Here is a 10,397-nt window from a genome sequence, read left to right on the forward strand (position 1 = left end):
TGAGTTCCCGAAATGTGGACATTAACACTGTGTATCAACTGACCATTTGACTTTTTTTTCCGAGTTGAAATTGAGTTCAAGAGGAGATGTGTGGTATGAAAGCACAATGTTCCCAGTTATACAATGCTGTAAAAGTTATTAAAATGTAACATACATTTACACTACAATAAAACGTTTAATTAATGTAACTTTTATTGTAAAAAAATTGAATTAAACCCAGCTCAAATCCCCTTGACGTAAAACTATTTCCAGAAGTTTGCGTTGATGCATTTTCACGAATGCATCCGTTCGTGACGGTACATTACAACACAAATACAGGTGTGCCATTGCATTTCTTGTCAAGGCTGTTTCTGCTTCATAGGCATCATGGAAGGGTAACAGTGAGGCATCATCAAACTTTCACAAGGAACCAAGTGAGAGCTAGACACCAATTGCGTTGTGCTTCGTGACCTGAAATTGAACCCGGGTCCCTGAGATCATAGCACATTGCTTGTATCGCTTCAACAGAATCCACAACATACGGGCAGATACACACGCGCGCACACACACACACCCACCCTGTGTCGTGAACCTCCCATGACACATGAGCCTTGGCCTCTTCTGTGCCCTGCTCTCCAAGGCTATAGCCGCAGAGCATCACAGTCGTCGATTGTTGCCTGAAATGGTTTCCAATTGTTTTAGACAGATGGAGACGGTTACCCGCATGAGTATTTGCTGCAAGATAACCAGACTTGGATCTGCCCCAGTTATACACTTTAGATATGTGGTTGCATTGTACATGATATGAAATTTGCTGCAACAAAAATGTGAAAAGATATTATTTCATATCGTGCCAAAATGTGCAAAACACCAGTGTGCTTATTCATATTATTGGTTCTTTCGGTAAAGTCACGTAGAAGGCAAATAATAAAATAATACTATAAATATAAAACAATACAAATTCTCACGACGTTTCGACTGCAACACAAGCAATCGTCATCAGGTGTGATGATTGCTTGTGTTGCAGTCGAAACGTCGTGAGAATTTTTATTGTTTTATATTCATATTATTGTATTATTTCCCTTCTACGTGACTTTACCGAAAGAACCAAGAATATGAAACCCTGCAGTCACGAAAGCTTTAAATCAAATTTTTACCAGTGTGCTTTTTACACGCTTTCTATTAACTCACTCTGTCTGTTGTTGTTGTCGTATCCTCAAATCTTGTAACTCAATTTTAACACACTTCCCAATGTGGTATCGACTGCAGACTAAGTATACTTTTTTGACAGAGCAAACTTAACCATAATGAGGGTTCGCGAAATGATACACAAATACATCCCACTTTGTGCCAAGCACACATACGCTACTGTACATCAAAAAACTTTCAACAAAAGACAGCTGGTTTTGACAATGTTAACACTGATCAGGGACACATGCTGATCCTTGATTGGTTCAGAATGCAATGAGCTGTAGGCAAACACCAATAGCAGTTATTGATCACCACCATTCTATTTGGCAAACATTGTTAAGTCTGCGATAAGTGAAATGTATCGATCGAGATAACAATTGCACCTCGCTCAGGGTTCACCTGTGTGAGGACACATCTGGTTGACAAAAGTCACTCTTGCCGTTTTCACACAACACAAAAAACTACCCAAGGAACCGTTGCATCATTAAAATGTGCAACCAACCTGCATCGTCCCGTGTGCTCGCAAGAAGGAAGCCTGCCAACGCTGGCTGTTTGCTCGAGTCTGTTTTGTTTTTTAATTGCCTCATCAAGGTGTTTATCTAGGGAGCCATCGCGAAGTCTCAAGACTGTTATTCGGTAGGGCATTGCTTTGGAAGTGTCGCAGATTTCTTTTTTTGATAACTCGTCAGCGTGTGATAGAATCTGAATCGATGGTAAGCACTCAAGAAGTGCACTCAAGACGAATGGAACGCAGCAAGGGGGGGGGGGACAAACGTCTTGCTGTGATATCTCCTACAGATATTTTGCCGTGAAGCCTCAAGCTGCGATATAACATGTCGTAACCACTTTCGTCACTTCTCTGGCCATCGTGTACATCACTAGCATAGGCTGATACAGCCTCACCACCATCCTCAGTACAAGACACACCGCCTTACAGCGGCAATATATACAGCCGGTGAATGTTCCAGGCATCGGCCCTCCCTTCTTCGCAGCAGAGACGACAGTGGGCCCCGTGTGTGATCGATGCACCCACAGATCCATCTTGATGATGCACGTGGAGTAATTCTCTTGCAGAATGTTATCTCTGCAACCCAAGCACCCCAGTGCACGTCAGAAATTTGAATAGGACACAACATCAGATGACTGTGTTCCCACGCACCGCGAATATCAATAAGCTGGTGTGTGACAGCATCCATTGTGGTTGTCCGTCGATAACAGTTTCTTGCATTATGAAACATATTGAGCGGTTGTAAATCATATTTTGAAACGTGACGCCAGAAGTTCGCGGTCATGATCAGTAGGAAATGCTGGCCGCAGTAATGATGTCAAACTGTCAAAGCAGGTGTGGACGATACGATATAATCAGGGTCAGGAGACATCTGGGAGCGGATGGTTATCTTTTAACTTAATACAGAAGTAGCTTTACAGAGCCAATTTCCTCCGCTTTTGGGCATCCTTAGCCTCTGCTTTTAATTCCGGAAATTCCCAATAATATTACGAACTTAAGTCAGGGCCATCTGTAGATATTTATTTGGACTCTTTTCAATTGCGCTTATCAACCCAAATACGTTATTTACCAGACATATGGACAATGGTTACTTTCTTGATAATTTACTTTCAGAGCTCAGGCTATGTAGGCATAATAACGTAAAATAAACATTCATTTCCTCTGTGCATTGTAAATAATAACAATACTATATAAAGCAACAAAAACAACAACAAAAACAGTTATTTATTAAGATTTTTTTCAGGAGGGTCCCGTGTTGGGAGCGTTCAGCCGAGTCCATTGATGAGTGATTGATAAAAACAAACCCTACACGTATGAGGGAGTAACACTCAGCGCTGCCATCACCTGACCATCACTTCACAGCCTCATAACTACAATACCTGGCAAGGCCTGGAGTTCATCCATCCGACTAATAACTCTGCTTGGCTCCCGATATCTGATGTAATTGAGGGTGCTTTGAGGGTGCTTTGGTCAGAAAAATAATAATTACACACCATACCAGGTGCTCGTTTGAGGGTATGCCGATAACCAGTTCAGATAATCGCCGAGTTCGTCGGGCAACGCGCTAACCACTGCACCGCCACTCCCCACACCCAGCCACCACACTCCCACCCCTCGCCCTACAATATTCACTGTGAATGTTCCATCCAGCAGGTGCCCAAAGGAATTCTTGCTGTTGGTAAGATACCCTATCAACAATCCACAAGTATCTGCTCAGTATGCAATGACATGAGCCAAGGCAGTGACCTTGATAATGACAATAACACCAGATATGATGTACAACATTTTGCATTCCACTTTGCTTCTGACCCTCTGCAAATGGGGATTGAATTTGCATGCATGGCAGTCTGCCGTTGTGTTTTCGATTGGTAACTGTGACACAGTGGTATCTATAGTACCGTTTGTATTTATATCCCTAAGCCTCTGTGCTTGTGGGTGGAGCAGTAGCATAGTGGTCGGTGTAATTGCCGTGGGCTAATATCATTGCTAATATCACTCGATTAAAACTTGCACCTCGTTACAAACCTGAAGCAGAAAATTATTGCTGGATACAACCACATTTTCAGATCTGATTTGTTACTTTGATCCTTACCCGTGTATCGATAGTTACATTTTAATGTGTAATTGTAGCACTTGGATACAACCACATTTGCAAATGTGATTTGTTACTTTGATCCTTTCCCGTGTATCGATAGTTACATTTTAATGTGTAATTGTAGCACTTCAGAACTGTCGAGCATTTATGTCAAGTTCGGTGGCTGCACTGCATTATTTTAGGATGAGTTTGTAACTAAAACCCCGGGTTTATATTCTTAGTTTTTTTCGGTAACGTCACGTAGGTAAAACATCAAAATTAATAAAAAAATAAAATAAAGATCACGACGTTTCGGAGGCAACACAAGTCTCCGTCATCAGGTGGGACCGTCACAGCCGGATTAGCTGCATCAAGTGAGGCAATGATTCAAGATGTAATCCCTTATAAGCAAGTTGAGGGGGGGAGGAGAGGGGGGGGGGGGCTCATCAGAATGTGGTAGCCAATGAATGGAACGTATCGGGAGGGGGGCGGGGCTCAAAGACGGCACGGAGTGCCACGTACAACGCATCGGGAGGGGGAGGGGGGCGGGGCCAAAAGGATGGTTTAGTTACAAACTCGTCAACCTCGTGGGTGGTAACAAGTAAAGTACACGATTGCCAGACAGGGCGAAGTATGGCCGGCGGTTCGACCACCTGGGCCGCTTCGCTAACCAAGAAGGCCTGTCTGGACTCACCTGGAAACGCGCTGGCTAACGGGCTCTGGTTAGCCACTTAGGCTAAGGGAGTAAACCCTGATAAAATTCCGGGTAGATACCAAGTGGCCGACGGCCCACCTCGGTGGGGCGGATGAGCTACGGTCCAGATGGCCAGCGGCATATGGCGGCGGAGCCACTGGATGTCTGGTGCTTCAGGATAAGCCTTCCGATCGTCTTGGATTTCTGCCTCGCCATTGGACCCAGGCTTGGTAGCTGGTTAAGCGCTGTGCGGTAGCTGGTGTGCAACAGACACTGCATGTAAATGAATTCACGCACTGACACCCTCCAGGGAAACTGTGCCATCGCACCACCACACGACACACCCAAAGCCCTTGGGCGATTGGCAAGTGGTGAGCGGGGCAGGCCTTTGCAGCTAGAAGCTCCCAGTCACAACCCAGCACCAAGACGACAGCTATTAGAAGGTCGTCATGCACTCGGATTAGGCAGGAGTGCATCCCAGCAGCTGTAGCTGTGACTGAGCAGCCCTCAAGGATCCACTCTGCTCACCCCAAATGGGGAGGGGGCTAGAAAAGGTGCCCTAAACATAGCCTGCCTAGCAACATTCTGTCTGGCTTACCGCGACCAGAGGGAGCATCAATAATTGCGGTCGAAACAAAAATAAATGTAACCTAAACATTGGATCCTGGAATGTCAGGACCCTCACAGACAACCCAAACTCACAACATCCAGAGCACCGAACAGCTCTTGTGGCACGCGAGCTGAGACTATTTAATATCCATATTGCCGCCCTCAGCGAAACCCATCTGGCGGATGAAGGCCAACTGACCGAGCTAAACGGAGGCTACACCTTCTTTTGGAAGGGCAAACCAGCGCATGGACGACGCCTGCATGGCGTAGGGTTTGCAATAGACAACGTGCTCATCAACAGCTTAAGTGAACTCCCAATTGGTATCGATGAGCGGTGTATGGCCCTACGCCTGAAACTCTGCAAAAGACCAACATGCAACCATCATCAGCACCTATGCACCAACACTGGACTCTGAAGAAGACACTAAGGAGACCTACTACAGCGAACTCTACCAAATCCTTCAGAGTAGACCAAAAACTGACAAGCTGATTCTCCTCAGAGACTTCAATGCTAGAGTTGGGAGAGACCATCAAATGTGGAACGGTGTAATTGGTAAAGAGGGAGTTGTAAAGTCCAACTGCAATGGTCACCTTCTTCTTACAACCTGTTCTGAGCACGACATGACAATCACCAACACCCTATTCAGGCAGAAGAATAGCCTTAAGACCTCCTGGTGCCACCCTCGATCACACCAATTGCACGTGATTGTTAGGAAGCTTGACAGCACAGACGTCCGCATCCCTCGTGCCATGATCAATGCAGACGATTGCTGGACTGACCACAGACTAATTCGATCAGTGATGACTCTCAAACTAAACCATACACACATCAACCGACCAAAACTACAGAGGAAAAGACTCAATGTAACCAGACCCAGCAGTACAGACCCGACTGAAAGAACAACTAGCTCAAAGACTCAGCACCAACCCAGCTTCGGGAAATGTTCATGAGTACTGGACACAACTGAAGACGGCAGTTGAAACCAGCTGTGAAAACACCATTGGCTACACAAGAAGGAAAAACTGTGACTGGTTTGATGACAATGACCAGGAAATCACAGGCCTCATCTACATATATAAAAGGAAAATTTGTGAATATTTTCGAAATGTTTAGCATACTTCCCAACATGCAACAAACTTGAAATTTGGCATGTGGGTAGCTTCCAGACTACACAATGCAAAATGTATAAAAATAGACTTTTGTATATTATTTTTGGGGGGAGGGGCGCAATAATGTATATATTTAGCAAGTGAGCGGTGACGTCACATCTGTGATGTCACCCGCATGCGGCAGCGTCACGCAGTGTGCCTGCTGACGTCACGCACCCCCCCCCACCCTCCGCGTAGGCCGTGTATTAATCCAAGACAAGAATCCAAGTCCCGGGCGAAGCCGGGTAGTAAAGCTAGTTGACAATAGGCAGAAAGCATTCGTCGCCTGGCAACAACACAAACAGTCTAGACAGAAAAAACAATCATATAAGGAGGCCAAATCGGAAGTACAAACTAAAATCCGGGAACTGAAGAACAAATGGTTCAGAAACAAAGCAGATGGAATACAACTTCTTGCAGATTCCAATAACCCACATGCATTTTTAAAGCAACCAAAGTCTTATATGGACCATCAAAACAAGGCCTTGCACCACTTCAGTCTAAGGATGGGACATAAATCTTCAAAGACAAAAATGCAATCATCTCCCACTGGCAGCAACACTTCAGCACTCTTTTCAACTGCAACACTGTTGTAGACGCTTCTATATTCAGTGAGATTCCCCAACACTCTACCACTGATGATTTAGCTGGAGAACCAACGATGCTTGAAATGGCTAAAGCTGTCAAGCAGATGAAAGAGAACAAAGCTAGTGGGCTAGACCAGATTCCTGCTGAGATTTACAAACATGGAGGACAACGCCTACTAGAACACCTGCACTCCCTCATGGCCAGGATCTGGAATGATGAAGACCTTCCCAACGAACTGAAAAATGCCATAATTGTCACCGTCTTCAAAAAAGCTGACAAGTCAGACTGTGACAACTACAGAGGAATCTCGCTTCTTCCCACTGGTAGAAAATACTGGCAAGAAACCTACTAAACAGACTTCTACCACTTGCTGAAAAACTCCTTCCGGAATCGCAGAGTGGTTTTCAACCTGGCAGGGGAACCTCCGACATGATCTTCTCAGCCCGTCAACTCTAAGAGAAGTGCCAGGAGCAGAGACTACCATTGTACATGGCCTTCTTTGATTTGACTAAAGCTTTTGATTCTGTTAATCGGGATGCGCTACGGAGAATCCTTCTGAGATATGGCTGCCCAACAAAATTTGTTAACGTCTGTTGCAGGACGGTATGAAGGCTGTCATCCGTTCTGATGGTGAAACCTCAGAGACAATCGAAGTAAGGACCGGTGTGAAGCAAGGCTGCGTTATTGCACCAACTCTTTGCTCCATCTTCCTTGCGGGAATGATTCATCTGACAGATAACAGACTTCCCAGAAGCATAAATATCACATATAGGACAGACAGGAACATATTCAACATCAACTGTTTCAGAGGCAAGTCAAAAACATCAATCACATCCGTTATTGAATTCCAATAGGCTGATGATACCCAAGTCATTGCCTGCTCAGAAGCTGACCTTCAGGTCATCGTCAACATATTTACAGATGCTTACAGCAGGATGGGTCTAACATTGAATACCAGCAAAACAAAGATCATTTTTCAACAAGCTCCAGGAGGACACCTACCACCCCCTACACTCATTACCAACAATGCAATACTAGAAAACGTTCCCAGTTTCCCATACTTTAGGCAGCCATCTCTCTAGCAATGTCTTAATTGATTATGAAATCCAACATCGGATTGCCCGAGCTAGTGCTGCCTTTGGCAAACTCAAGAACAGGGTCTTTGAGGACCACGACATTTCCACCAAGACCAAAGTGGCTGTGAAAATGCTGATCATTCCAACCCTTTTATGTGGTGCAGAAACCTGGACCACTTATCGTAAACACGTAAAATCTCTCGAAATGTTTCATCAACGCTGTCTCAGGAAAATACTAAACATCACTTGGGAAGAAAGACAAACTAATATCAGTGTCCTGGAGCGATCCAACTCATCCAGCATAGAGGCCATCATCATGAAGTACTAACTCAGATGGGGTCAGGTCACCTTGTGAGCATGAATGACTCGAGGCTTCCTAAGCAAATTTTATATTCCGAGCTCACCGATGGATCACGTGCCCCCAGAGGTCAAAGGAAGCGTTTCCGTGACAACCTTATAATGCACCTCAAGCGAAGCCACATAGATCCAAACAACTGGGAAATCTATGCTCTTGATAGACCATCATGGGAGGGCCAAAATAAACAATGGAATTCAGCATTTTGAGGCCGAGCAAAGAGAGTTGATAGCCAGGAAAAGTGCACGCCGCAAAGCAACACACACACTAAAGGCGGAGACAACGAGTGGGAGCACCAGGATGGACCATCCTGGTGAACCCACTGTGCCAAGATCTGCAGGTCACGGATTGGCCTATTCAGCCATCTCCGGACCCATGGACAGCCAGGTCCACCTCACAACACAGACAAGTGACACCTGTAGGGAAATCATACACGACTACGAGTAATCCCAGAAGAAAGAAGAAGACATGCTGCTGTGTTTGTGTACAAGTAGCTCTGCGTGTGATGCGGCTCTCGAACTAATTTGGTCAAAGACAAAAACAGGAGAAATGGCTCCTCTTCTTTGAAAGGTTGCCCAACCCTGGGATGGACAAAGAGCTGCAAATTATGATTCAGACTGTGCAGTGGGCACTCTGCACTCAAGTGTTTAAATTTATTTGAACCACCTGCACGAGATATGTTTAGCAGCGAAGCTGCCAGATGTTGTGTTCAAGCGTATGTAAATATGAACAATACAGTCTGTTCTTCTACAACAGGGTAGCAGTTGCGTTCCTGAAGAACACCGCGTGATGCAAAAATCGCGTTATAATAGATATAGTGTAAAGCACAGTCCGCGATAACACGCGCTATGCGTATGCAAGCTGAACAAAGACTGATTCGCGTGGGTAGCATGTAGACGTATCCAGCAGCATCCCGCCGTCTGTGATGCTACACCAAGGCAGCCGTACAACCGCTTATTCCTACTCGCGCGACGTAGTTTTGTTCACTCGTTCGCGTTATATCCAATTCGCATCCACATTTTATAGTTTTCCCAAAATACATTAATCTTTTTATATCCAATTCACGTTATAAAAATACGTGTTATGGGATAACTTACTGCACTGGTTTTTTATATGGGAATATTATTCTGATAAAGCACTATCCATAAAAAACAATATCAGAGGCCATGTGTTGCTCTGCATACATTTATTGGCAATATAAGTAATGTACTGCCTGAACGTTGTGAATGTATAAATATATATTTAGTATATATCTAGATTTGGTTTGAAAGTATAGCTTAAGCTGTTACTCTCGTTGGAACATTCACCATAAAGTAGGTCATAAGGGTTTGATGGCTTGAAGCCCTGCCACCACTTGCGAATGCTCCTGTATTGGCCAATATATATTTTATTGGCAAAGAAATATTGGATGGGTTGCAAAATATTGTGCGTGAATTTCCAGACAAATCAGAACAAGTTTAGAACAATTCTCGTTACGGCTGATGGCAAGTAAAAAAAATCTGCGACAAAGAATTCGTACGTAAAAAAAAACAAGTTGTACCAACAGATGGCGCTGGGTATTTTATGTGTACTGTGTAGTAGGGCTAAACTATTAATCGATTTCAAATCGAAATCGCAATTTGAAACAATGCGATAAGCAAATCGCAAAAGCTGAGATTTTTTGCGATTTGAAAAGTCCTATTATTTTCTTATTGGAATTTTGTCTTTTTTATTATTATAACTTTATTTTGTTTGATTGTTCTATTTAAGTTAAAACATTTGAATAAATACATGTTGGAAGCAATTCATATCTTTTAAGTTCTAATTCTTGCATTAGAATATATAGAGCAGTTCATATTTTGATGGCATCGTGTGGTAATGCTCCATCACATGTTTTAAATCTATTACACAGTGAATATTGAACTGAATGTTGACTATATTTTTTTTTATCACAAATCAAATCGAGATTTCTGTCAGAAAAATCGCAATTAGACATTTTACCCCAAATCGTTCAAACAAACTGTCTAATAAACCTCCGATCTGCACTGTTGGCTACGTAGTATAGTGCGCTGCAGGGTTAAATCCATCGGGGTCGTTGCTGCTCGTGGCTTTCTGGTGGTGGATCACGGGAGTCCAGAATGGATCACACCACTCGGTGTCGCGGCCACCACTGCTGCTTGGAAAGCGTTGAAGTG

This window comes from Lampetra planeri, chromosome 5, assembly GCF_965212315.1.
Source record: "Lampetra planeri chromosome 5, kcLamPlan1.2.h2, whole genome shotgun sequence".
NCBI classification, from domain to species: domain Eukaryota; kingdom Metazoa; phylum Chordata; class Hyperoartia; order Petromyzontiformes; family Petromyzontidae; genus Lampetra; species Lampetra planeri.